This window comes from Brachyhypopomus gauderio, chromosome 4 (assembly GCF_052324685.1).
Source record: "Brachyhypopomus gauderio isolate BG-103 chromosome 4, BGAUD_0.2, whole genome shotgun sequence".
Taxonomy (NCBI): Eukaryota; Metazoa; Chordata; class Actinopteri; order Gymnotiformes; family Hypopomidae; genus Brachyhypopomus; species Brachyhypopomus gauderio.
In genome coordinates, this window is record NC_135214.1 from 2,696,676 (window position 1) to 2,724,519 (window position 27,844).

General features: G+C 47.9%; 2 long non-coding RNA genes across 2 annotated transcripts in view; one reads left to right on the forward strand and one right to left on the reverse strand.

Moving 5' to 3' along the window:
* The first annotated feature begins 1,542 nt into the window (after positions 1-1,542).
* Positions 1,543-27,078, forward strand: LOC143511563 (uncharacterized). The gene is made up of 3 exons (XR_013130164.1): positions 1,543-1,650; positions 24,794-25,309; positions 26,667-27,078. It is a non-coding gene; the product is annotated as an uncharacterized LOC143511563 (long non-coding RNA).
* LOC143511562 (uncharacterized) overlaps positions 11,235-27,844 on the reverse strand; it is a 31,030-nt gene continuing 14,420 nt past the window's right edge. The window contains exons 3-4 of the long non-coding RNA XR_013130163.1: positions 15,446-15,499; positions 11,235-12,657 (exon numbers count right to left, since the gene is read on the reverse strand). This is a non-coding gene — a long non-coding RNA (uncharacterized LOC143511562). The remainder of the gene's footprint in view (positions 12,658-15,445; positions 15,500-27,844) is intronic.

The following is a 27,844-nucleotide window of genomic DNA, read 5'->3' on the forward strand; positions in this document are numbered from 1 at the left end:
TGCCCAGACACATTGTCCTCTAAAAAAATGTGAAGGGTACTGATCTAGCTCGTAATCAACGTGACTGCAAATCTGAACACTACAAAATGATCGACAAGTCTGTGTTGGTACTGAACACTGCAAGAAGGCTGATGCTAATGTCACAGTTGATGATCACTGAGCTACAGATGTGAAAATATTGTCAAAATATTGCTTTTTTTCAAGTATTTCTCGTTTTTAAGTCGAATACTTGGTATAGCTTTAGCTAAAGGATCTAAAACATGGACAGATGAACTCAGCATGGCAGTGTCTCAATGTTCTACCTCACTAATCGTTTGAAAAAGTGTTTTAAATAGGAAGAAGTCCAGAACTGCTGCTGGAGTCACTGCAACATGTGAGTGAATATTGGTGATTTTCGTGTTAAAAACTAAGAAAACACATTACATTTTGATAAGATTTTTTAAATTAAATGTTTTCTTCGATTTAAGAGGTGATCAATATCTTATAAAGTTGCTTCTTTTCATTGTCATAATTTTTTTGAAAAAATATAGGCCTCTCAGTCTCCGTTCGGACTGCATTATTCTAAATGTACAATAGAGTTTTCGTGACGAATAGGTTCAGTTACATTAACTCTTTACATTAAGAGAAATCTCTCTCTGAATGAAAGACAGCTCACTGATTATAACCTCAGTGACACGGACTATTGCCAATTTAAAAAAATCAACGATAACAACATAGATTTGTTGTTAAGTCGTGGGCAGTTACTAGCACATGTCTGTTGCTATTATTAGTACAGTAATGTAGTCTATCATCTACTGACAAACCGACAAAGGTTCTTAAACAGATATTTCAAATAAAACTTAAGTCACCTGTAGGATATAACGCAATAAGTTATAAATATGAAATATCTATTTGATCAAAACGCGTGTCACATAGCAGTGGTTCTCGGGGAAAGTCTTATTAACTTGCTAGTAGCTGGTTATGGCGTATATTTGCGATCCCAACGTCGTAAAGGTTTAGGTTTGCGTTAGAGGCTTTTAATCTGGCTTATTCTGCTTCGCCTATTGAACGAGCCAGATCCAATGATGCAGTACTCGCAGATCACGTCGCACAAACTTCGCAGTCCGACCATTGACTTAATGAGATGTAAAAATAAGAAGTAAAAGGCACATTACAGAATTTTTAATTCAGTATATGCACAGCTGTACGTATAAAAATACCGTTCTTTTAAAAGGGGGGGGGGTATTTTTGGAGATCAAAAGATAATTTACTCCACAGTAAATAACCGATATTAACGATGAAAGATAACACAGGGAACACCTGAACACACCCTTTGGTCTCATTTGAGTCATCAACACACATGTAATGTGTAGTTTGGCCGAACCGATTTCCCTTTTAAACTGTTTTAGTTGCTTTGTTGTTCTAATGACTCAAGCATGACTGTACCGAGACCAGGAGGTGACAGGCAGGTACCGTGGGCGGCAGCTAGAGGGCATCATAAGTGAGAATATTTAAGACTCCGCTTTTTAATTACAGTTTATTCCAAGCAGGTTAGTCAATAATGATTCATAGAGCATCGCAAACATGCCTCTCTACTTAACCTTGGCCCATTCACGTATATGCCCTGGGTAAACATATGGGATTGAAAAGCAAGACGTAAATTTCCTCTAGGTAATTATGTGTTGTTATTTCCTCTACTACTCACCAAACCACTGTAGACCAATACGTTAATTTTAGGAAGTGATCTACTTCAAACGAATTACGCACTCATTCCAAGCGCAGTCCAGTATAATGTTCCGTGCATCGTTGGGAAGTTGGCAATAACTCTAATTATGGATTCAGTAGTCACGCATTAAATAAAAACGTTAGCAAACATGATTGGGGTCTGTGAGATGTGTACACAAGAGCTTGTTTTCGCCTTTTCTTAGAAGTGTAGATCCGTGTGCGTGTTCACAAAAGGAGCTCAAATATAGTCCAATATTATTGCTAGACCCGAAAGTACCGGTAGCCCAGACATTTACGACAATGTTCCGATCAAAGTGGCATTGTGTAAAAAACATACAGACATCCACCAGGCGAGGACAAGCAGACTGAGCCTGACTTTAACTATATATACGGATTATAAATACTGCAGTGGGTTGGTGAGTCACACTGAATTAATCATCGCAGTTGCGGCGAGGTCCCGGTCCCGGTTCTGGGGGGAATAACGTTTATTGACCAAGTGACTAAAGCAGGTTTAACCAAAGCGGTGGGCTCACACACACCGGCTCACACACACCAGCAGGTTGTACAGTGGTGTAAACGCAGCTGTTCCGGTTCGTCCAACGTTATTTGTGAATAGAGTATTTCTCCAGGGGCAAATAAGTGTGGCAGCTCTGTAAACACCGTTAACCAGAGATGTTGGAGCTGCGAGCACAAATCCCCCAAATTCCAGTCAGGTTCGTGTCCATGTTGGTGGCTTGACTCATAGGAAGTTTTGTATTAGATTTCCGCTTGTGTCAAACAACACTGAACTTTTACTTCAGTGAAACAAGGTGAAAAAGTACATCCCCGTATTGTAGCGATTACAGGGTTATATGAGTAACCGGGCAAAGATCGCATGACTTCTGACTCAAAGACTTATTCTGGGTTCAAACTGGAGCAGGAGAGAGACCTCAACTCTCTTCAGTTATGTTAACGGTTTTATTCAAACTATTAACAACTGTTGTCCATCACGTGCCACAATACGGTGTGTGACTTTTGTCAAAAATAAAAACCACGCGATGGCGGTGTCTCCAACTTCATCTCAGTTTACAGCTAAACTTCATTGGTCTCTGGATTGCATTTTATTTTTAAAATTCATTTATTTTCCGAGTATTATTGGCTAATGGACTACATTTAATATACGTTTCCCAAATGATCAAGTATGTCAAAAGATTAATATAAAGTTTCCTGGGTGAAAGGTGAGGTCATTCCATTAGTCTAAAATAAAATTAAATGCACATTTAATTTAAAGATATAATTAGATATAAATAAAACATTTTAACATTTTAATGTATTCGATTAAAACGCATTGCTTGCGGTTCTCTTGATAATTCTTGTTCGGATTGTCCTGAACTAAAGCCGCACCAACGTTCACAGATCTTATAACAGAGATTACATATTTAGTTAAATTATTAATGTACTAAACAGTGGTCTTGTACTCAGAAACGCTGCCTGTGAGTGACTGTGTGCTATGAATCACAGTATCAAGACGGTGTGTCATCTGGGAGGAATCTCTCATGCAAAAGATGAGGGTTAATACCACGTGTTGATTAATGGGGTTAAGGGTGGCGTGTAGCCGATCGAGGAGCAGGGCGGTGAATCAGCCTGGCCACGCTGGCGGGGTGACAGGACGCACCCGGGGCCTCTGGGGCCTGCCGTGTGGTCCTCAGCTGCTCCGTCCCGCCCGTGGAGCTGTCCCGCACCCCTGCCCCCTGCCTCTCCCCCTCCCCCTCCTCTGTGCTGCCTGCGAAAACGGGAAAGTGAAAGCCAGTGTGTAGTTTCCTGCCACTTTGCTCTCTCCATGACGTCCTGGGAGGTTTGTTTACGAGCAGATCTTTTTCCAGTCATATCGGGGGAACAAGCTACAAACGAAGGAGGGGGGGGGGTATTATATTTTTGAAGAAGGCGAACTTCTAGCTTCTTATAACTGAAACACCCGGCCGCTTGGATGGCAACTCTGGTGTGCGTGGAGGAGAGAGAGTGATATCTGGATGATGTGGCCGAGAGGGAAAGTGAGAGTTGTTTTCCATTGCCTTGTGGCACATGTGAGATATTATTGACTTGTACTCCTGCGGTTGTGACGCATGGTGTTCATTCAGCCCTGATCCGATGACATCGGCTGGACTGTGCGGTGACATCAGCTGGACTGTGCGGTGCTGGCCGGTGTTTGTTGCCAACGTCACTGTGTGTTGTCCACCGTTGTGTGTCAACAAAACTAAGATTGAAGATCCTGCTGACGAACAAGCGGCACCTGCCGAATGTTACGTCTTATAGGACAAAGGTGTGTGTGTGTGTGTGTGTGTGTGTGTGTTCGTTCGACACACAGACCCACTGTATGTATTCATCATCACACACACTCTGAGCAGGACTTTCCATTCTGTGGCGCGTAACAGTTAAGTAACGACTCGAGAGATCACTCTGTGTCTTGTGAGCTATCCTTGTGTCCTACTGTTGTGACTGCAAGAAAACAGAGAAGCTGTTGATTCACCGGGCTGTCAGGTCCATTTGACGCTTTATGTGCTCTGCTGGCAAATGCCCCTTCACCGGCACTGTGAATCAAATCAGACTGCTCAGATTTGCCCCTCTGCCCTCGTGTGGCGTGTGGGCCTGCCAGCCAGCGTCGGCCCCGCCGTGCCACTGAGCGCCTTCGTTGCTCACTTCTTCTGTGCTCCGTCCCTTTAACATGTGAAGTGTGGGGAGGGGGCGTCGTCTCGTGGAGGACGCCGTGTCATATCCACTAGGAAGTATGACTCAGGCGTGTTACATTTTTCCAGTCTGATTCAGATCTTCTAAGGAAGCGGGGGAAGTGGAGATGGCCGTGAAAGTGACAGTGAACCGCCGTTGTTTCACGTGACGCCGTCCGGCACGCAGCAGAAGTAGCCGCTCACCGTGGGACTGACGACCTCATCAAAGGGCGTCGAGAACCAGGGCTGTCGCTTGATCAAGAACGCCGAGCCTCTGTGTCGGAGACGGAGCAACAGAGAGATTAGGGCTAGTGCACTTCAGGCCTCCGAATTCCCCCCTCAATCCTTCTGTCTTTCTTCTTCCTCCTCATCTCTCAGGTTTCAAAGGTTTAGCAGTTGGTAGTTAACTCTTTAGAGCCCATTGTCAGAAGACAAAACCCTCCTCTTTGCCTCGAGCTCTGTAGCATCTTTTAGATCACAGCAGGCTGAGAGAAGAACCTCGTGGGTTTGAAGGTTTACTTTGGAGCAAATTAAACAAACCTGGCAGGGTACAGCTCACAGAGCCTGATACAGCAGCCTTCACCCGATGCACCGCAGGCAAACTTGACTAGACATTTGTTTCTCTTAGTCTTATACGTGTCTCTTAATGGATTTCAAATGGAAAACCTGTAATAATCATAGCTGAGGTAATTTAATGGCAGAAGATGTGTCTTGAAAAAATTGTTTTTTGTTCTAGAGTATAAACAATTATTAAAGCATACATATGTCTGAGCCTGGTTTGAAAGGTAAAACAGTTCACATCAGGTTATAGCAAAACCTGACGGAGCATGTTGTTTCTGGAGTGGAGCTGAAGTTTGCATAAAAAGAATTTAATGCCTGGGAAAATCTTTGATTGGTTATGCTCTCCGTTATGGACTCTTGGCATTGAGAGTTTCTTGGCAATCCTGTGGCTTTGAAGATAACCCCTCAAAGCCTTGGACCTCACAATAGATGATGAAACTTTCAAATGAACCTTTATATCAATATGTATCCCTGGCAGGGACCAGTGGAGCAACTTGGGGTTAAATGCATTGTTCACGAGCACAATGGTAGCTGTCAGAGGAAGGGCAGGAACATTAAAGGTTGGAGCCTATACCAGTACAACGTCAACATCCCTGGTAACCCTCCAGGACTGAGACCAGGTGCCTCCTGTTCCCGGTCGTACAGACCAAACCGACTGCACTGTGAGCGGTAACGTTAAAATGACTTTAGCCAAACGCGGCGATGTTGAAGATTCAAGCAGCGCATCTCAAACCGGCGCCCGTGGCGTGTCAGAGGGCAGCCTGGGTTACGTTCACTGCCCTCCTCAGCAGGCATGAACACACAGATACCCACAATTAACTGGCGTGGTAGTGAGTGACGGAGCGCTCTTGAGAACAGCACCACCGTGCTCCCTTGGACTCCATGAATGGAAGTGGCGTCATCGCGGCTCGAACCAGAAATCCCCAGATGACTGGGCCACTCAGAGGTGTAATTACACTTATGAAATGCCATTATCACACTGATCATTACCAAACGCGCAAGGTTACATGATCAAATGTTCACTGGGGCAAAGTTTAACTTATATTTGAACTAAACAACATATAGAGGCAGTTGACAGATGCAAGTATCTAGTCCTACTGTTGCTTTTGCTATGCTTGTCCTGCAGTATCTCCATTTCAGCACCGCTGCACTGAGCCCTTTCTGCATCCGGCCCAGTGGAGAACGTCAACTTGGCTGATTGACGCCTGTAGGTGCACCGTCTCTCTTGCGAGCGTGCACACACATACACTCACGCGTGCACACACTCACACTCGCATGCGAACGCAAGTGCACACTCCGTCCAGAAGGCTACGCTGTAATGTGGAGCAGTCGCTAGGCAACCACTTACTCCAGAGCTACAGGAAACAAAAGGACTCTAGAATCACGCCGCACTGTGCAGTAGGGCTGGTGAGAACCGCTAGCATGGCAGCCATCAACCTGCCGTACCAGCCAATGGCACATCGCCTCAAGATACTACTGAAACAGCCACTAATCTTCACTGCTAAGCCAGATATCTCTGGTTATAATGATATAGTGATATAGGGCAGTCATGGCCTGGTGGTAGGGAACTGGTCTTGTGACCGGAGGGTTGTGGGTTCGATTCTCAGACCTGAGGCGATGACTGAGGTGTCCCTGAGCAAGGCCCTTAACCCCAACTGCTCACTTGTATAAAAATGAGATAAAAATGTAAGTAGCTCTGGATAAGCGCTTTGTGACAACATATGTTGTGAAAAGCGCTATACAAATTGATTTGATTTGATAAGGGCGTCTGCCAAATGCCATAAAATGTAAATATCCTAAAAACTTACCAAGGTGAGCATAATGTGTGTGTGTGTGTGTGTGTACGTACAATTGAGGCTAGGAGGACGAGTGTATGAAAAACCCTGAACAAGCTGTCCAGGAGCCTGCTGTCACACACTCTCTTCCTCTTCCTCATCGATGACTTTCATATTGCACGAGCCATTCCTTTCTGCTCCGTGTGGACCCTGAATGAACGGGGGGCACGACCCATGTCACGTGGTTCGCCACCTGGCCCAGACGTTCAGCTCAGCTGCCTGGTCCACCTGGGTAGGACTCGGGAGGTGCCCGGCCAGGCTGTTCCCGCCGCTCGGCGGACACCCGTGGGCGTCATAGAGAGAGCTGGACGACACCAGGTGCCCTGCAACCTGCTGTCTCTCGCCCGGGCCGGGCAGGAAGCCCGTCTGCTCGTGACTGACCCACTGACCGCAAGCAGAGCAGCTGCTCGTGAAGGCCGCTTCACTCTGAGGCCCGCCGGCGCACGGATGGTTTTCTCACGTCATCTCCCTCTCGCCTCCCTGTTGGGAGGTTGGACCATCTGGCTCGGGGGCAAATCACAGTAGCCCACCAATCTATGGGCCATAAACAATTACCAAAGGACTAATCCCTTAGAGGAGGATTTCCCTCCTGCAGTCGGGGCTCTAATATACATATTCTCGGTTTTGGCAATTAAATAATGCTTAAAATAAGGAAAGTTGCAGGTGGATCATGCTGTAACAAGTTTCAGGCACCATCCAGGCAGTTGCTTACTGTGAGAAACAACTGTCAGAAATCTCCCTAAAACTCCACTATGAGAAATCTCCCTAAAACTCAACTATGAGAAATCTCCCTGAAACTCCACTATGAGTCTAGCCACAATGACCTCCTGTCCTTCTGTGTTGTGTCATGAGTGAGACGCCTCTGACTTGACACATTATACAAGAAATACATTGTGTTCTGCTCACAAAATGTTATATAATGCCAAACTAATTACACCAAATCAGCGAGAGACGTGGTGAGACATAATTGCAGCTTTTAAAAAGCAAGAAACGGCATTAAAAACGTCCCTGCCTGCTTAACCTTTGACATGAACTCAAATAGCTGAGGAGGACAAGCTTCCAGCAGCCCCTCCCAAACGGCTGGGCGACTCTGGCCGGGGTTCCCCCCCCGATAAGGCTGGGATGGGAGGCCAGCTGTGGCCAGCACATGATTTCATTGTCCACTCCTAGAGTTCCGGGACGAATGATGCACCATCATGTTATACGTGTTCGTCTGTTTCCCTCTGATCGTGCCATTGGCAGGATGTGGTGTGGAATGTGCACACCTTGGAAGACAGAGAGAGAGAGAGAGAGAGAGAGAGAGAGAGAGAAGGAAGGAAGGGAGGGGAAGAGGAAACGTGGAGCATCCGCTTTGAGTGTGTGTGTGTGTGTGTGTGTGTGTGTGTGTGTTTCTTCTTTGGCCAGTGCCCTGGAGAGGCTGGCCAATAATCTCAAGTTAAAGAATCTCACTCACACAATCTCTGATAAACCACTAATGTAATTCAATGCAAGACCGACTCCTGGCAAATACTAAGCACAAATTTATTATCATATCACCTTTGAAATGAAATGTGGTAATTACATCATGAAAATATTCTGAAACATCTCCGTGCTTGTGCGTGGTGGTGGTGGTGATGCTGTGGTGTGGAAGTGTTGCTGGTATGAGTTGATGCCTTACGTCATCACACCTATTCCTCAGCCTGTCGTCCTGGAGCGACCAGCCCGTGTCTGGGTTCTTTTGTGCTCTTTGTGGGAGTGAGCCAGTGATGCCTCCAGGATAATGCCATCAATTCTGCGGCAGGACAAGACTTGCAGCTTGTTTATGGGGTGTGCTGCCTGTTGGAGCCCCACAGGTAGGCCGAGAGCTGAGTAATTATGTAAGAATGTGTTCCCGCCCACACATAGGGGACACCAGAAGAGCCAACGCGCCAAACCCAAGCGCACTGCCCACAGCTAAGCTTTAACTTGTGACTCACGGCAGGGTTTGGTAACTGAACGTCGCCAGGCTAAATCCCGTCTGTGCTGGAGCTAGTCGGAGCAGGTGGAGTTTATCAGGTGACTTCAAGTTCCCGCTGGGAGGATCTTTTATCACGGTGTGACTTGCGTCAGCGTCTCTAATACCGTCCACCTTCTTTCCGGTGTGCACGCGCTGCGGACTTGAGGAAGTGTTTAAAGTCGCATCATAATTACCTGTACAGCACATTCAAACCTCTTAATACCAATTCCAAATCACAGCAGGGCTTTTTTTCCCCCCTAAATGTATGTCTGCGACTAGCAAAGTTTCACCTTCTTTGACATATAATTTTTGAAAGCTCTTCAGTGGGAATGCCGTCATTAGCACAGAACTGACGCTGTTTAATGAGGAGCAGTGGAAATCACTGCATGGCTGGTCTTGTGGAGAAGTCAGAGGGTGCCATCTCCAGTCATGCCCGCTCTCCGCTCTCTCTCTCTGCTCTGCCGGTGCCATCCAGTCACCATGGAACCCAGATGGAACCAATTCTCGGCAGAGAGCTCAGTCGTCAGTTTGTAATCTGCCCCTGGCAAAGGGGCACCTGTCAGCTCCGAAAATGATATTATGAACTTCTCGATGAGTCACTCAGGTACTGAGGGAAACGTCTGCGTCCAAGCAAGTGCCCTTTATGGAGGGATTTTATTACTAATAGTCTCGTGCGATGGAAATAACTGGCTGTGTTTGTAGCCTTGGTACAGATGCTTCCAAACACACCTTGCCCATGGCCACGCATATAACCCTGCGAGATAAAAGAGTGTGGTGGTGCAGACAAATGAGGCCCTGCTTTGTAAAGGATGTTGGTGAGTCAGGTGGGTTCATGTGGAATCTGTGTTAAAGTCAGAGCCCAGAGCCCACACTGTTTAGACCGAGCTTCTGTCACAGAAGGGGACACTATTCATTTATTTCAAAGTGTTCACTCTAATCCTCATTCCCTTCAATGTGTTGCTTTGAAAAAGTAAAAGCTCACCGAGGTTGGTGACATATTTTGTTGTCATTTTTTCCATGACATTTTCTGTTGCGAGGTGTGTCTAGGTGTTACAACATTTCAATTCAAGGTCAAGAGAATTTACTTCATTTTTCCTCATTAAGCTTTTAAATGTGGTGTGTGTGTGTGTGTGTGTGTGTGTGTGTGTGTGTGTGTGTGTGTGTGTGTGTGTGTGTGTGTGTGAAAGACTAAGAGAACATTTGATTGCAGGCTAAATACTGCACATAGCTGTTGAGCATAACTGCTTGTCAGGGTCAGTGCAGTATGGTGAGCAGCTGACATCAGCGATGTCCCTGAGCCGTTCATCTCCGTAGTTTCACTCTGCGCCTTCACCTCTGACCTATTAGAGCGTGATGTTCTTTGAGAGCAGAGCTAGATAAAAGCCTCAGCTCTGACTCCTGCCCCGCTATCAGCCCCGCGCTAATGCCCTCAGGGAGAAGCTGGCGGAGCATCAGTTGCCCCTGCCCTGGCATGTCCCTGGAGCTCAGCTGCTGATGTCATCACCGCGCGCTTACACCACACGCTATCAAAGGAGCAATTTACTCCCTTTACACACCATTCAGAGGTTTACATTACTGAAATACTTTCACTCTGGATGGCTTCACCCTCTGGAAATCCACATCCCCACTGGATTGTGAAAGTAAACCCGTGGTCACCAGTGATTTTGAAGTTAGAACTTCATCCTCTGAGGCAATCGCTGTGATCCAATTCACAGAACGTGTCTGAAATAATCCCACTGTAATGTCTCTAAAGTCAAGATGCTGTGAGAATCGATTCGTCTCACGTCGGGACTTTGGCGGACAGAGCGGCAGGAACGTGGAGCCAGCCCAACCCCATCAGCAGACCAGGGTGGACCTGGACACCGGAGCCACTTTGGTCCAACAACAGGAAGAGGGGAAGACATTCCGAGCCTGGGTCCAGGTCCCGGCTGCTTCCTGCCGGCTGTCTGCTGATCCCGATGTGAGACGCCCCATTTGTCACAGCATCTTGATGTGGTGGGGCCTGCTGCCGGGCCGCTAGCACGCGGGGCCGCTAGCACGTGGGGCCTGCTGCCGGGCCGCTAGCACATGGGGCTGCTAGCATGCGGGGCCTGATGCCGGGCCGCCCTCCTACAGCTCATCCCCGCTGGGCACAGGCTCTGGTGGCACACAACTGCACCGCAGTCTGATGCTGCAGCCGTACACAGGCGTAGCTCCTACCTCAAACCAGGTCACTGGCTAAACTGACATGTAGCCAATTAACATTCGCTGTGGTCACCGAGTCCCCACCTTTCAGATATTTTCTCCTTGTTTCTTTGTTTTTCTTTTTGGTTTTTTATGAAAGCTTCATTTGTATGTGTTTGTATGACCATTGGCGGTATTGTGACATGGTTCTTTCATTTGGTCGGGTGTGGATGGTGTGGCTAAAATGGGCTGTGGCTACACTGTTATTATTGCACTGAGGCATGAGGGGATTGAAATTCAGGGAGCGCTGTGAGTCGCGCTGGTGTCTGGGCGTCTGGTGTTCCCGTGAAGCGATGCGTCAGTGCTGTGACTGCTTCTAGGAAGAGCTGATGAACAAAGTTCGCTAAGGATAACAGGATTCTTCATTCTGCTTTTCGGACTGATAGCCGTGATTTTCTTTGGACGGGGTCTCTGGCTGCTGGTGTGCTGGTATTGAATGGGAATTATTGTTTTGTGCCAGCTTTTGGGCTCCTGTGTTTTTTTGTCACTTTTTACTCTTAGTCTGTGTGGGTGGGTGTGTGTGTGTGTGTGTGTGTGTGTGTGTGCGCGTGTGTGTTTGTGTGTTTCTGAAACCTCACAGATGAATAATAGTGATAAGAATAGGGCTCTCTGTTGGCATTCCCGGGATTCTGTTTTAATCCTTAGCAAAATTTTGACAGTCTGTCAAGTCTCTGGATGGTCTGTTCTGCCCTGTAAACACCATTACTAAAACCATGTGTGTTCCAATGGAATACACTCCATACAGAGCACTTTGCTCCGAGCAATAATGGGAAACATACATCAATCCATATTTCATTAAGTTTTTATTGTGCTCTCAATATTTACAAAAATTAAAAATGTATAATGACTTACCAATTCACTTATTGAACCAAGACGAATTTTTGGACCAGTCTGAAACCCAGCAGACAATGTAGCTGTAGATTGTACCACACAGAAATCTACATTGTATGCCAGGTTCAGAACAGGCAACGTGTTTCTGCTGTTCCTGGATTCCTAATCATGATTTCACCCGTCAGCCACTGAAGGCTCTCACACAAACGCAGGCACTGTGACAGGCTAATCACACAGGGAATGTGACATCTCGTGTTGTCCTTTGTCATTAAATCACTCAAAACCAATCTTCCGTCAGTCAGCCGAGAGACAATGGCTGGATCCATTTGTCGGGCAGCGCCACCGTGTCACAACAGAGGTCCGAAATCATTCCAGGCTGCTTCAACAGTGCGTCTGTATGTGGAACGTATGTCAAATTATTTGTAGGAACAATAAGGCAGAAAAACAATACACGCGACGGCGACGGACCAAGGGGTCATACGTCCACGCTGTTCAAATTACTCCGACGCTGTTTTATGGGGATGGAAGTAACAGGAAAGGGTGATGAGAGTGATGAAGGTCTCCTTTAGGTCCTGTCGTAGAGACTGCTATTCAGCGTGGCCACAGGATGAAGCCCATATTGTGATAACGCGTCACACGATCTGAAAGACGTGTGCCCACAGGAAGCACCGAATGCCATCAGAGACCCAGTAGCCAGATGTAGCTACTGATTGCAACACAGGATCTACACTGACTACTGAGCACCTCATGAGCAAACCAGCACGGCACAGGAACTGCCTTCGTCGCCCCGCTGGAGTCTTCCTCACCACCTTGGCACGTTTACATGCTGGGGAAGAGAGGGGGGGAAGGGGGGATGTTGTTAGACAAAATGAAATCACGAGGATAAGCCAGCCCGCACGTGCAAAAACGACAGGTTTTGGGTGGATGGTGGAGGATTTCCTGATGGGCATTTTTAAGTGCACACTTAAGACTCGTAAATAGTTCTCGTTCTTCGCCTCCAGGAAGGAGGCTGGACAGATGGATGCCGCGACCCCTCTGCATGTGATGCTGCTCTGTTCTCGACGCTCCCCGTTAACCAATCAGGCCTGCTGTGTTAAAGGACAGGCAGGAAAAAAAAGCCTGGCTTCACCAATGACTCGAGTTGGGCGGGGCGCACCGTTACCAAAGCGTCAGTGCCAGTGTGTAATTACGGGGCTGCCACGTGTTTGACACCAGATAAGGATAAAGACGAAACACATTTGTACAGGAGCGACAGAAGCTCGGTAGATGTACAGTAACTACCACTGCTAGCCACAGGCGTTCAAAATGTGCCGACGTCGCAGTGGCAGAGTCGCCCTTGTGGTACGGTGAACGATGGCGGCGGACCTGCTTAGCACGCGGGACGAGGCCGGGGCATCGGACAGCAGTTGCGCGACCTTATTCGAACGTGCCGGGCCTGCGGCGTGCCAGACCGCTCCGTCTGAGCGCCGTGGGCACGAGCACAGCGGGACACGTGTGAAAGTGCACACGCGATTGTTGCAATGTCTCGCACAACCGCGCTAACCCCTGAGCCTTTGACCAGATGACGGTCACTTGACACTGGTTTTCCTCTTTTAAAGGCGTCGCGCTCGGCCTCTAACAACACCCCCCCCCCCCCCCCCCTCCACCCACCTCCACCCCCCTCCACCCCCCTCCTGGAACTCCAGCTCTCTCTGTCAGTCTTTGCTCCCTGGCTGCTGCTGGCCTGATCAAGCTCTTCGGCTGAGGCAAACTCCAGGAGATGGAACGAACTGTCCATCACCGGCGTACAGCAGGGCTAACTTCTAGAACACGTACAGCTATGAGGCTAGGGGTTGATAATGAGGTGCCCGACGTCATGGCAACGAGATGCCCACTGTCATGGAAGCTCGGTGGCGTGCCAACAAGGTGTCAGTGTCATGCTGGGGGCTGCTAAAGGAAAACGGTCCTTCCGAGTCAAAACGGCAAAAACCCTTGACTTGCCGTTTCTAAGATGCTGATGCAAAAATTGCAACATGTTGACTAAGTGTAATGTGCGTTTTGCGGTGGGGTTTTCACCACGTGCTGCCAGAGCCTCGTGGTATTTTAAGAGGCTGTCAGCCACGTGTCTCCACCATGCAGCCCTGCCGTACTGCGGGCTCACCTGGAGGGATGGCCCAGCCGTCATTCATGGGGAAGACGAACCCCCGTAGCTTCACAGGGGGACGTGTGTTGGTAGCTAGTCGTCTGTAACACGGCAGTATTGCTACTACTGAATACGCCGTCTGCATCGGTGCTGACTGGTGTTGACAGCTGATTGTCGTTTCCGCTCAATTACTTTTGTCTTGTTCTCAAGCCGTGTTTTACGCAAGTCACAAAATAACATCTCAGAGTGTTTTAAAGCGGCGTTAATGTTGGTCGGCTCTGAGTCATTCGTAAGATGCTAAAACGCCCTGCTAACAGATTCTCCGTTGCACACATTGTGATGTTTAGAAGATGTGCGTTTGAATATGTAACGTGTTGCTGATCTTCAGGTCACATGAGTGTATGAGGTGTATACTATCCAGATCATTGAGTGGGCTCAGCTTCTAGTCTAAGTCTGAGTATCCATCATTCCAGGATGAGCTATAGCAGGAATAGGAACCATCAAGAAAATATGTAATTAATGTTTTTCTTAAAATATTCATAATTCACAAAACACATTGGAGCCACGAGGCCACTTAGTTCCTTTTGTAATCATGCTTGAACCCAGAACTAAGCTTTTATGCCTTGTGGAACAGGACAAATGTCTAGCAACATTAAAACATGTACAGCCCATGGAAGGCTCATTAAATCCAAGGTGCGCTTTGCAAGGTGCAGTAATTCATGCCAACATGCCCAACATGGTTGGATTTATATTTTGCACTATTGCACTATTGTTTTCTGCAAATGTGGGTTAAACACTGACTCCACTACACGAGACATATGTCACACCACGTCCTCTGTGTGAACTTGAGCAGTGATTTGTGGTATGTATATGTGTGTGTGTGTGTGTGTGCGCGCGTGTGTGTGTGGTAAGACTGGATGGAGAAAACCATCCCCTGAGGTTCTCGAGAGTTATTTGCTACTTACTGCATCTCTGTTTTCTGACTCTCTAGTAATTACTTGTAGACATCACGAGAATTATAGAACATTCCATTCATAACCCGTAGTGTCTAATACATTGGCCAGAAGATGTCCAGACCCAACATGGACAGACCAAGCCCTCAGGGACATGAAGGTGATATCCTGTATATGTGGACTGTGTATAGGGCATATTGTTTTGAAGTGGCTATTGACCCAAACCCAGCCAATCAATAGTTTTCAGAGTGGTCCACAGACCCTGTGGTGGTGTTCTGTTTGAACACTTATTACTTGCAAGCACACCATAAATTCTTGGCAAAAAAAATATATATGATATTTTATTATACATTTTTGTCTATTTCTTGTCTGGACATGACTACACTAATAGAAAATGGCAGCTTCATTTTCTATGGGCTGAGGCGGATTCAGGCACATACACAAAGGAAATAATATAATAAATCAATATTTCAATATTTACTCATTTTGTGACATAAAGAGAGTCTATTGCATGTGTACAGTAACGTGACTGAGCTTACCTAAACGTCTGAGGCGTTTATGAAGCGGATCTGGAACGTGAGAACCCTCTGAACCTGCGAGAAGGAAAAAGATGTTGTTTATTCTTATCAGCCCATTTAAATCTGAATATATGCCAAGAAAATCAACAACACAGCACAGAAAACAAAAGACCACGCTCTTAGTAAACTGAGTAGACCACAGTTGCCAAGGTTACTGGTAACTATTGGTAGCATTATTGTCTGGAGGCATAGGCGTAACGGACAAATAAGAGTAAGAACATGGCCGCCTCTCTGTGTGTTGCAGAATCCTGTGAACATCTGCTTAATAATGATCAGTGATGACAAGGTGTAATGATCCACCAAGATCAGTTTGCTTTATGGAATTTTTATGACCTCTCAAAATTCATCCGTCAATGGCTCGAGGTCCATTTAACAAGTACCACCAAGACTACGGTTAGAGCTGACGGATGCCTTCTCTCTATTGGCTGTCAGAAAAACAGCCAAAACTCCCAGATGCCTGTGGAACGGTTGATGGTGGTGCAAATATCTGGCAGGTCCACAGCTTGCTTTCTGGATCCTGGCGCTCCTCAATATGTTTACTATCTTTAGGGCTGGATGTGGGTGTGTGTGTGTGTGTGTGTGTGCGCTGGGAGGTGCAGCAGGGTAGCCTGGCTCGCAGGGCTATTCCTGGAGCTCCAGCGCGTTTCAGTTGATGTGGGTTTCCTTTGAGCTGCCTGCGAGATGACTTAGCCTGACCACATCCACATTCGGAGAGGAGCGAGAGCCCCTGACCTGAGACCTGTCAGCGTGGTGCGCCACCAAACAGGAACCGAATCATTACCCTCACCCCACAGAGGAGGTGGGGCAGGAGGGGAGGGAGTGGAGCTAGTGTGTGTGTGTGTGTGTGTGTGTGTGTGTGTGTGTGGGTGTGTGTGGGTGTTTGTGTGTGTGTGTGGGTGGGTGTGTGTGTGTGTATGTGTAGGTATGTATGTGTGGGGGTATGTGGGTGTGTATGTGTGTGGTTATGTGGGTGTGTGTGTGTGCATATGTGAATGTGTAGGTGTGTATGTGTGGGTATGTGGGTGGGTGTGTGTGTGTGTGTGTGTGTGTGTGTGTGTGTGGGTGTGTGTGGGTGTTTGTGTGTGTGTGTGGGTGGGTGTGTGTGTGTGTGTGTGTGGGTGTGTGTGGGTGTTTGTGTGTGTGTGTGGGTGGGTGTGTGTGTGTGTGTGTGTGTGGGTGTGTGTGTGTGTGTGTGTGTGTGTGTGTGGGTGTGTGTGGGTGTTTGTGTGTGTGTGTGGGTGGGTGTGTGTGTGTGTGTGTGTGTGGGTGTGTGTGTGTGTGTGTGTGTGTGTGTGTGTGGGTGTGTGTGTGTGTGTGTGTGTGTGTGTGTGGGTGTGTGTGTGTGTGTGTGTGTGTGTGTGTGTGTGTGGGTGTGTGTGGGTGTTTGTGTGTGTGTGTGGGTGGGTGTGTGTGTGTGTGTGTGTGTGGGTGTGTGTGTGTGTGTGTGTGTGTGGGTGTGTGTGTGTGTGTGTGTGTGTGTGTGTGGGTGTGTGTGTGTGTGTGTGTGTGTGTGTGTGTGTGGGTGTGTGTGGGTGTTTGTGTGTGTGTGTGGGTGGGTGTGTGTGTGTGTATGTGTAGGTATGTATGTGTGGGGGTATGTGGGTGTGTATGTGTGTGGTTATGTGGGTGTGTGTGTGTGCATATGTGAATGTGTAGGTGTGTATGTGTGGGTATGTGGGTGGGTGTGTGTGTGTAGTTGTGCGAGTGTGTGTTCCTGTTTGTGTGCTAAACCGGGGTTACACGATGCAACGTTCATGCAACGTTTGTTATTTGTAAAACTGTTGCACTCTGATTGCTACAATTTAATAACCTCATACAGATTTTTAGCAAATATGAATTAAATTGTTCATCCAACATGCATGTCACACACACACACACACACACACACACACACACACACACACACACACACAAACTCCAAGTAACTATTTAATCAGCAAAGTGAAGGTCTGTCATAGAGCTGCTATGGTCTCCCACATGTTTGCTATAACAGCAGAGTGAAAGTGGCATAAGCAACGCAATTTACATGGATGTTGCTTTGAGTAACTTTATTCGGGTGATTCGATGTGTATATATCTGTATGTACCAAACAATTCATTCCGAGAAGGTGATCATGACATATTTACAATTTGGGTTGCTGGCAGCAAAACAAATGGCATTCAGTAAGTAAAAGTACTATCCAAATACCATCTTATCACGGTTCATATTAGGGGTGCAGTAATCAGCTAAAAAGAACTGAATACTGTCCACAATGATTTGTCCCAGAAAATGGTATTAGAAGGATTGTGAATACAATCACAGCTCAACCTGACTGGACTCAAACCGACAACCTTATGACGTTGTATCAGAACCTCTCACTACAACGTTACGGCGCTGTAACAGAACCTCTCACCACAAACTTTTGACGCTGTATCAGAACCTCTCACCACAACCTTATGACGCTGTATCAGAACCTCTCACCACAACCTTATGACGCTGTATCAGAACCTCTCACTACAACCTTAAAGGAAGTTTCCCATCTTAAACGTCAACCATTTGTAAATCTGAAACCTAACATTTCACACAAAAAAGCCTCTAAAAGCTTTTGTAAATGCTGATGTTTTCCTTTAATATGTCTTTATCTCATGCTGACCAAAACAGATTTATCTCTGAAGACTCTTACTGCTTTCTTGCCTCTAAACCTTCCTTCCTAGCAACAGCAGTTGGCTAAAAATGGCGGTTACAGCTTCTTCCAAGACTGCCTGTGATGCTAAGTCCATGTGTCTCAAACCTGGATTCATTCTACACATAACGCTCCTCAAAACGCCTGCTGAACGGAGTATTGCAGTCCGGTCCAATTGTGAAGCTCGCCTGGGTTGCAAGCTCCCTGAAGTCTAACTCAGCCCGAGCCTTGTCGGCCGCAACGACCTGGTGGACGGGGGAGTGACCCGGCACGCTCGCGCCGATAGTTTCTTTTGACGGCGCTCCGCTGATGTGATGACACGCAGTGGTCTGCTGTGCCTTGGTCTAGACCTGGCAGGCTTTTCTTTTATTCCCCTGAAGCCCATTTGCCCCACACACGGAGAGTTATAAGAGAAACGATCTGCTCACCGCTGCCTTTCCACCAATTAGCATGTAATTCTATTAGCCCGTGAGCCTATCAGATAAGGCGGCTCATTCCAAAATTGGGAGTGAGCATAATTGTTTCAGACCATTTTCAGAAACGTTCCTAACCAACAAGGGGCCAGGGGGGAGAGGAGTCTCCATTTGCCTTAAGAGGTCATGGAATTGAAGGTGGCAGAGTAACGATGCATGAGCCAAACGTCTGGATGACGGGATGGATGGTGAGATCTTTCGCTGTGTGGCTCTTTAACGCAGGTCTTGTTAGAGTAAATCTCTGCAGTTTCATGAAGCATAACTCTGCAGAAAGGTCAAAATGAAAGGCTTTATGACGTTTCTCTCTTTTGTACACACACACACACACACACACACACACACACACACACACACACACACACACACACACACACACACTCTGCCATTCAGGCTAATACCTTCACAGCCACTGGAATCTACAAGCACTCCAGTGCAAGTCCCTTTGCAGTGTGCCTTGTTGATGGGAGAGGTCTGTCACACTGTCCCTGGAAGGCTGAAGTGTGGCATGAATGAAGGTGTCTGGATCACCTGAGCCACGCATGCACACACACGCACACGCACGCACACACACACACACACACACACACACACACACACACACACACACACCCTGCTCCAGACCAGGCCTGTGTTCTTGAGCCTCGCTCATGTAGCATTACCCCCAAACGAAGGCCGAAGACGTCCACTCCACCAGAGACCTTAGAGTGGCCGGTAATGTTCGCCCTGTCTGAGAGCAACTGCTTCCGCTCTCCTCCCCCTCCACGTCCTGAGCTTCCATCATGGAGGTGGCGAGGGGACCTGCCCCCTGCAGACCTACACAGACCTGCCCAGAGCCCTCAGCACACAGAAGATCCAGTGCAGACTGGAGGCACCAGGACAGTGATGGGATGGCGACTTCAAGCCAGTGAGGTTTCTTTGCAAAACAAGCGATGATTCGAGGGTATTTTCATCAACATGGACACAAACACTTTTAAACACAGTTCTGCAACTGTAGAGGAGCTTAAGAAAAATTATCAAATTAATGCTAAATATTAGCATTATAATTTTTTTCAGATTTGCTTGCAAATGCTACAGTATGTAAACCAGGACCTGAGGTCCGTAAACCAGTAACAGACTGGTCTGTCGTATGGCCTTCTGTCTTGACCTTGCCTTCAGGAAGAGAAATCCACGCATTCCACGTTTGGCCTTGAAAACCTCCAGAGTTGCTTTAATAGTACGTTCAAGATCACTGGTGCAACGTTAAGTCCCGATCTGCTGCTCATCCCGCTGTTGCCGTTGACGATCACTTTCTTAAGTACAGACACGAGTCATCATTCCACGACAGCTTTAGCTACGACTGCTCTCTTGATCGTCCCGTCACTGTGACCTGTCAAATCCAACATGCTGAATTTGGAACGCAATAGAGAGAAAATCCTGAACGCTCTCATGATCTCCTGACGTATCCTTCATCTCACTGGAGCTCAAGACTCCACTCGTGCGTTGCCCAGATGGGGAAACACTACCCAAATATGGACAGACACCCACATAGAGCAGGGCATACAAGTCTATGCCCCACCTGCCTACGTCCGGCACACACACACACACACACACACACACCACTCTCATTTTCTCACTGTCCTATCTCCTCTCACATCTTAACCGTCAGTGTCTCCTCTGTGGTATGAGGGTAGAGCGAGTGAAGAATCTGAGCGGGACCACCACCTTCTCTGCTCCTGTTGTATAAACAGAGACCCGTGAGCAGGGCGGCGGGAGACCCATCTGAACTCTGATCTGCTCGGTGCTGACTCCAGTTGTGTAACCTTCACCCTGTGACACATTTATGGCAGGCGTGGCACAATGGCCCAGTTAATGACATCACCGTTGCCGGTACACACCCCTGGATACATGTACGCTCTCCCTTACACATTCTCCGCCCCAGCAAAGCATGCCAACGTAAGCGGAGCTCCCACTCCCTGTCCACACCGCCGTCCCTCCCGTCACAGCGAGTGTAGGCGGAACTTGTACCGACGCGTGAGTGAGATCGGCTGCTTTATTCTCGCCCTTTCAGAAAATACCCCCCCCCCCCTAAAAAAAAAAACCCAGATGATTCACCTTATGAAACTCCAATGCAGAACTGTAACCTCAAAAACTCCAGCATGTTGCCATGTCCAAATCAACATGTATTCTTTAAAGCAGCTCATAAAGAATGACACGCTTAAACTTAAAGCACTGTCTAAACACTGAAGAGGTTGATTGCACCAAATAATGGTGCCAAAAATCGTGCTAATGAGGCAGGGCCAAATTTCTGCTGTAATCCCGAGAGTTAATCATTTCATCAGAATGCCATCTGTGCATCGCGTACGGCTATCAGGCTTTTATCAGCGACAGCGGAAGTCTATGGCCTGATAAGCACAGAGTGATCGTGTTCTCAGACCGAGAGCATACCAGTTTGTGACTTTCACACACCAAGTCGCTGCCTTTTTCAATATGGTAATCTCCAGGAAGGACACCCTGGGTGAGGCCCATGCAGGTTGGGTGTGTGAGCGGGGCTCGCTCGGAGGGGGTGTGGGGGGGTGTTCTGGGAGTGGTGGGTGTTGTCCGGAGTTAAAACACAAAGGCAGGGTGTGTGGGGTGAAGGGCGGAAAGAGGCGGAGGGGGCGGAGCATCCCATGGGAGTAAGTGCAAAGGTCGACATGCGACCAGCACATTCCTCACAGACACGGCTGGGGCACACGGGTCCAACGCTCTCGACGCTCTGCCCACGCTCTCTCTCCACGCCCCACCTCTCCACGCTCTCTCTCTCCATGCCCCACCTCTCTACGCTCTCTCTCTCCACGCCCCACCTCTCCACGCTCTCTCTCTCCATGCCCCACCTCTCTACGCTCTCTCCACGCCCTCTCTCCCCACGCTCTCTCTCTCCACACTCTCTCTCTCCATGATCCCTCTCTCCACGCCCCACGGGCTTCTCCGCGTCCGTTCAGGGTCTCCAACAGTGGCCACTAGCCTTGAGTTCTAATTTTAGGATGGCTATTGTTTGCATTAGTTTCCTGTAGGAAGATAATTAGGTTAGTGTGTGAAATGGCAGCACAGTGGCTCTGTGAGTGTCCGTTCTGTCAGTACACAGGGGTGACAGAGTCTTTCAGTTACTCACTTTCCTAGCGTATTTCACTTCACATACTTGATTGTGTGTTAGCAATTTTTCCAGCCGTCGTTGGAAAAAAAATCTACTGGGTTGCATTGTAGCGCTCATCAAATTTGCACGTCAAAAATTTTAAATTTATATTTAGGTTATTAATATTGAGTTAGCTACATGTCCCTGCTCAGGAGCGAGATGACGGGTGGTTAAGGTTCTTTTTATGAAGGTCAACGCCGTTCATCAACTCTGGATCCAGAAGAACAACCGTCGGGCAGCAGGCCAGATCCAGCACGTCTGTCTACGCACACGCTGTGTTTGTCCAGTGACTCAGTCCCCCTGGACAAACACATGCAGCCCAGACCTTCTAACACTGATTCATTCTGCATTCTGTGCCTTTCAAAGCCATGTGCAGAAACACAGAAACACACACGCAGCCTCCCTGGTCCGGCGTCACCATAACAGCTGCTGAGGGAGAGGCGGAAGGTACTGTAAATCTAAACACCAACGACTCCACCCACCCACTGACCACTAGTGGGCAGGCCGGCCAACCAGGGAGCTCGTCCTCTGATTACCCAAGAGTGGTCAACCAATCAGCGCCAGCCTCTGCACGGCCCATTCATAAGAAGCTGCATTGTACTGTGTAGGGATACTGTATACATTGTTCCTCCTTCAGAGTTCACTCAAAGCAGCCGCAACCGAGCGCTAACTCAGTAGGGGGACACCCAGGGGGAGGGAACAGACCATGACAGCCAGCGAGGGGGATCCTTTTCATCGCCGCTCTTAAAAAACAAAAGGCCACCACATGTAAACTCCAGAGCGGCTGAAGATGGCCCCTCGCTGAAGCAGTGGAGCAGCCCGGGCCATCACGTCCCAGTCGTGGACGACCCGGCGCTCCCGGCAGCTCGACGCCAGTTTCAGTTCCACTAGCCGCGCTGGCCCTCCTACAAACTTCCTCATGTGAGAGGTTGAGAAAACTACAACACTTAACGTATGGCAGTCCTAGCCACATGAAGCTCACACACACACACACACACACACACACACACACACACACACACACACACACCCCTTCTGCAGCCTGTTCTCATAGCGTATGATTTTTCAGATGCTCCCCCAGCTCTGCGTTCTTTAGCTAAAGTTGTACATTTCCTCAGTGTACTACAGGCTACACTGTCTAGTTATCGCCAATCTGCAAACAATTTCTCTATTTTAACATGCACCATATGATATCCATTAGTAGCCAGTGCCCCCCCCCCCCCCCCCCCCCCCACACACACACACACACACACACACACACACACCCGTTCACTTACTCGGCCTGGGTGAAAGGAGTATTTCCTGATGGTTGAGTGTTGCTGCATGTGCTGAGTCTCAGACAACCCCCCCCCCCACCCCCCCCACCCAACCACCCACCACCCACCACCACAAATCCAGCAAATCCAGACTCTTCAGGACAGAGAGAGAAAAAAGAGAGAGACAGAGATAGATACAGAGAGAAATGCAGACAGAGAGTGAGAGAGAGAGTGAGAGAGAGCCAGAGATCAGATTCACAGTCTGTCAGGACTCCAGTCCTGCTGCTAACTCACCACTGACAAATAAAACAGAACTCCGCTCAGCTGAGGAACAGAACCGGTGTGGTCCAGAGTGAACTCGGCTCAGCTGAGGATCAGAACCGGCGTGGTCCAGAGTGAACTTGGCTCAGCTGAGGAACAGAACCGGCATGGTCCAGAGTGAACTCGGCTCAGCTGAGGAACAGAACCGGCGTGGTCCAGAGTGCGTTCCAGCCCCTAAGCTTCTCTCGTCTTGTCTCTCCTTTGTTTTTTTTTTCTCCCTCTTCCCAGTCACATTCTTCGGCGTGTAATCAGTACCAGTCTTAAAGTGGCAGTAACGGCGGAGACGCGGTGAACGGCGAGCCGGTGGGGGGGGACGTCGTCCGGCTTCAGCCGAGGAAGCCCGTGCCACTCGAGCTGAAGCCGACTACAACTGTTATCGCTGTCATCGCATTTAAAAAGCCTCTCTCACTCTAGCTCTCTCCCTCCCCCTCTCTCTCTCACACACAGACTTATTCCCTCCTTCTTTCTAGAGCCGCCCCTCTCTCTCTCTCTCTCTCTCTCTCTCTCTCTCTCTCTCTTCTCTCTCTCTCTCTCTTCCCTCTGTCTTTCTGTCGTCGGGTCGTTATGCGCTGGTCCTACAGCTCGAGGGCTGAGCAGGGCACTGGCGGAGCCCAGCGGTGGGCAGTGTCCTGCTCCACTGCACACAATCAGGAGGTTAGACAGAGGACAGCCATTCAGAAAAAAAAACCACGCACACAGGGGGAGGAGGGGAGGAGACGGAGAATGAGAGAGAGAGAGAGAGAGAGAGAGAGAGAGAGAGAGAGAGAGAGAGAGAGAGAGAGGATCACCGGCAGCCGTGCTGAGAACGCCCAGACTGGGCCGTGGAGCCTCAGGAGCGGGAAACCCCCGTGCCCAGCGAGTGTGAGGAACAGCGGGGCTCTAAATAAGGGCAAGTGCCTGGTACCGTCACTCCGAGGCCACTTGCCTGCGCACACCCAGCCTAATGAGGCTTAACACAGCACAGCCCCCGTCTGCTGGACGAGGGCCCTCTTCAACTCACACACCATCCACCATAACACACAGCTGAAGAAACAGCCACTCGCTGAGTCTCGGTGCTGTAGACAAAGGCAGGCTTTCCATAAATATTAATATATACTCCACTAGTATATCCACCTAGGGGAAGTGCAAACAGGCAGTTTGTCATATGTTATGTGAGTAAAACCAAACTGATTGCAGGAACAGGGTTGGCCTGATAGTTGCCTAACAGTGGAATCAATGCCTTAAGAAAAAAACACGTATAAAAGAAATCTTTAAAAAGTACGAAAATGTGGGAATGTAATTCTGAGCACTAGATGCCGTCCTTTGTTTCCACGGTGTTGTGCTAACGTGATCCGTAAGGCTTATGGAGATCCAGTGAAGGTGAGTGCACAGCGTGGCGCTGGGCGTGGGCCAGGTTACGTGGCTCTCAGCAGCGCCATAATCCACCTGCTTTTCTTTCATCCCCAGCCCGTCCAGCTGGCGTGCTCTCCACAGCTCGAGGGAGCAGACACTTTTCACCCAGGGCCCTTTGGAGGGACAGCCCAGCAGCCGGGCCGGGCCGGGTTGCCTCACTGGGACGGCGCCGAACTCTCAGTTGGAGGCTAGCCTGAAAAGCCACGGCGAGAGGATCAGAAGAAGCAACCGGAAGAAACCCGGAAGAAATGACCGATCTGCCCACCCCATCCACTCCCTTGGCAACCCTACACTGCCACAGGCGTGCTGGAAATACTTTTAAACTTCCATATTTGAGCTGTTAGTCACCGCAAGGGCAAGTGAGTCACCCCTTGTGTCACCCCCCCCTCACACACACCCATCCCTGGGTGAAAGAGCACAGCCCTGTGCCTCCCCACCACCCAACTCACGCTACACAAACACCAGCCTGCCAGCCAGCCAGTGGCGCTGGGCCACCCCAAACCCAGTGAGTGCTGGCACACTCCAGTACACCCTCCACCAGAGACTTACTCACCATCCAGCTCCACGACGGTGAGTCACATCTCAAAGAGCATGACCTATAGCCACACATTTCACTTGTGACTATCACCACTAAGGCAGGTCATTTATTTAGGTTCTGTGGGGAACAAGGAAAGAACCGGAAGAATTTACAGAACCGCAAAACAACTAAAACAGATCATAAATCTACATCTTAAGCGCACGTATAAATATTTACTGAGCACCGTGTGATGCTGCACTGTTGTGCCTGAACAAACAGCCTTCGCACTATCAGCTAGCGACCGGTCCTCCTCTTCACTACGCGTCCCTTTAACGCCAGTCTGTGCATGGCAGGCGCTGTGCGTATGCGTGTGTGTGTGTGTGTGTGTGTGTTCTCCCGCTGCGCCGGTCTGGATGGTAAAAGTGGCCTCGACCACAGCACAGACAGCTTGCATTGAAATAGCGGGGAGGAGGAGGAGGTGGTGAATCATCGTTCGTAACGTGTCAGTGCGCCGCGCTCGGCTTCTTCAAACTGGTCTGTTACTTCTTGCTCATTTTCTTGTCAGTGGGCTGAAGTTTGGTGACTCAGGGGCTTTGAAATGTAAGTACAGAGCAGGCCGGGTGGCTCGCTGGTGAAGACGTCTTCTGTTTCCCCCCCTTGTTTCATTTAAGGGCTGAATTGCTTCCAGAGGGCCTAAAGAAGGGCTCCCGCTTTAAGAGTTATCCTAACTACCCGCTTAGATATTAGATAACGCCACTGCTGACATACATGCGTGCTACTATTTGCTCGCGATATGATCAACTTAACGGACAATTACAAACATTTTTCCTCCATCTGTTCATATTCTGAAAGTGTTATATATATATACTACAGTATATTTTCAGTTCTGTTATTCAAATATTTACGACATTGTATTACAGCATTTAAAGTCTTTTATGCCTTTTTCTGTCCAGAGCATATTATATATTGTTTTATTTGGGGGTTTATGAAATGAGCCCCTATCTAAGGGTTGTATGAAATGGTTCAAAAGAAAAAGTAATGAAATTATTGAATGAGTTACACAATGATTTAATTATTTATATTCAAAACTAATTGTAGCTTATTATTGTCTATATTCAAATTCTGGATTCTAGTTTTTATTACAAATATATTTCGTTTTTTATTACATTATTCAGGCATTCATTATGTATATTTTTATGACACTCCACCAGGTTTATTTGGCCAGTAAAGATGGCCAAGAGTCATCCTGAAACTGATTCTGATTTTTATTTATTTATTTATTGTTACAGTTTTTCACGTTGGACCTATTTGCTAGAAAACAAAACAAACAAACAAAAAAACACCAGGATAACACAGGTTCATTAAATGCTGCTCTAAAAGACGCACTAATTGCGGTTCCGATCTGTGTAGGTTAACGTCCCTACCCCACAGAAAGGCAGGAATGTTCCTATCTTTGAGCAAATAACGAAGATAAGACGCCCTCATTGGAATACCGACACATTCTTGGCATTCTTCTCTCGTAGAAGGTGTAAGCTATGACTGGTAACAGCTCCTCAGAAGAAGAGATTAAAGCCCAAGATCTCTTCTCCTGACCTCTCCAACCCCATGTGTCCACTCTTTCAGCTCGAGAGTTAAGGCAGAGATTCACAAGGAATGACGACCTTGCTGCAGAGACATACGCGATTTTGTGTGGCAAATGCCCAGAATCATTAAGACGTGTCTTTACGTTCCATACTTGTGTAGTTCTTGTGTAATCATTAATCAGGTCAACAGTTTTAATGACCATTTGTGTTTATCTCTTTTCTCTGGTAATCATGCTGTAAACATGTGCTGTTACAGGTAATTAGTATTACAGAAAATGTTGTTATCTCGAAATAAATTAAATTATTAAATCCAAGGCTTTTTTAAAGTTCTCTCAACATGTTGCTTAACATAATGTAAGAGATGCATTACTGTTGGCAAACGGTCTTTTATTTTGTAATTCTATGTATTTTTGGAATTGGCTAATTTGTATAATTGTGTTGTAGTACTTTAGACTTTCACATCTTCTTACATTCTGCACATTATACTTTCTGAAATCTGAGTCCTCAAGACGATGATGATTATGATGAGGACAATAATTATTATTTCCATAAAAATCAAATGCTCAAATGGGTCCCACCAAAAAAAAAAGAAAAGTGAATGTGTTAATTATCAACACACACACCCAAAAGCCTGCAAACATTCCTCTAATGAATGAGCAGCGGTGGGGTCACGTGGGCGGGTCACGGTCCTCTCGGGTACAGAGAAAGCCCACGTTCACACATCACGTCGAGCTCAGAGGGAAAGTGCTCAGGCCGGTGTGTAGCCTGTGGACAGACTTCGTTTTCACACATGACTAGGTGTGGATGGAGGAATCTGGGCGGTCATATGGCGTGGGACGTCAAGGTGACGCAGTGCCCCGCCCCCGCACAGGGCCGCGCTGGCCCCCTATTGGTCCAGATCAGACAGCAGGAGGACGGGAGTACAGCGGCGACAAGCCACTGACGTCATGGTCTCACCGGTGAAGCATGACTTCACCGGCTTTATCACAGCTGTAGATATGGTGG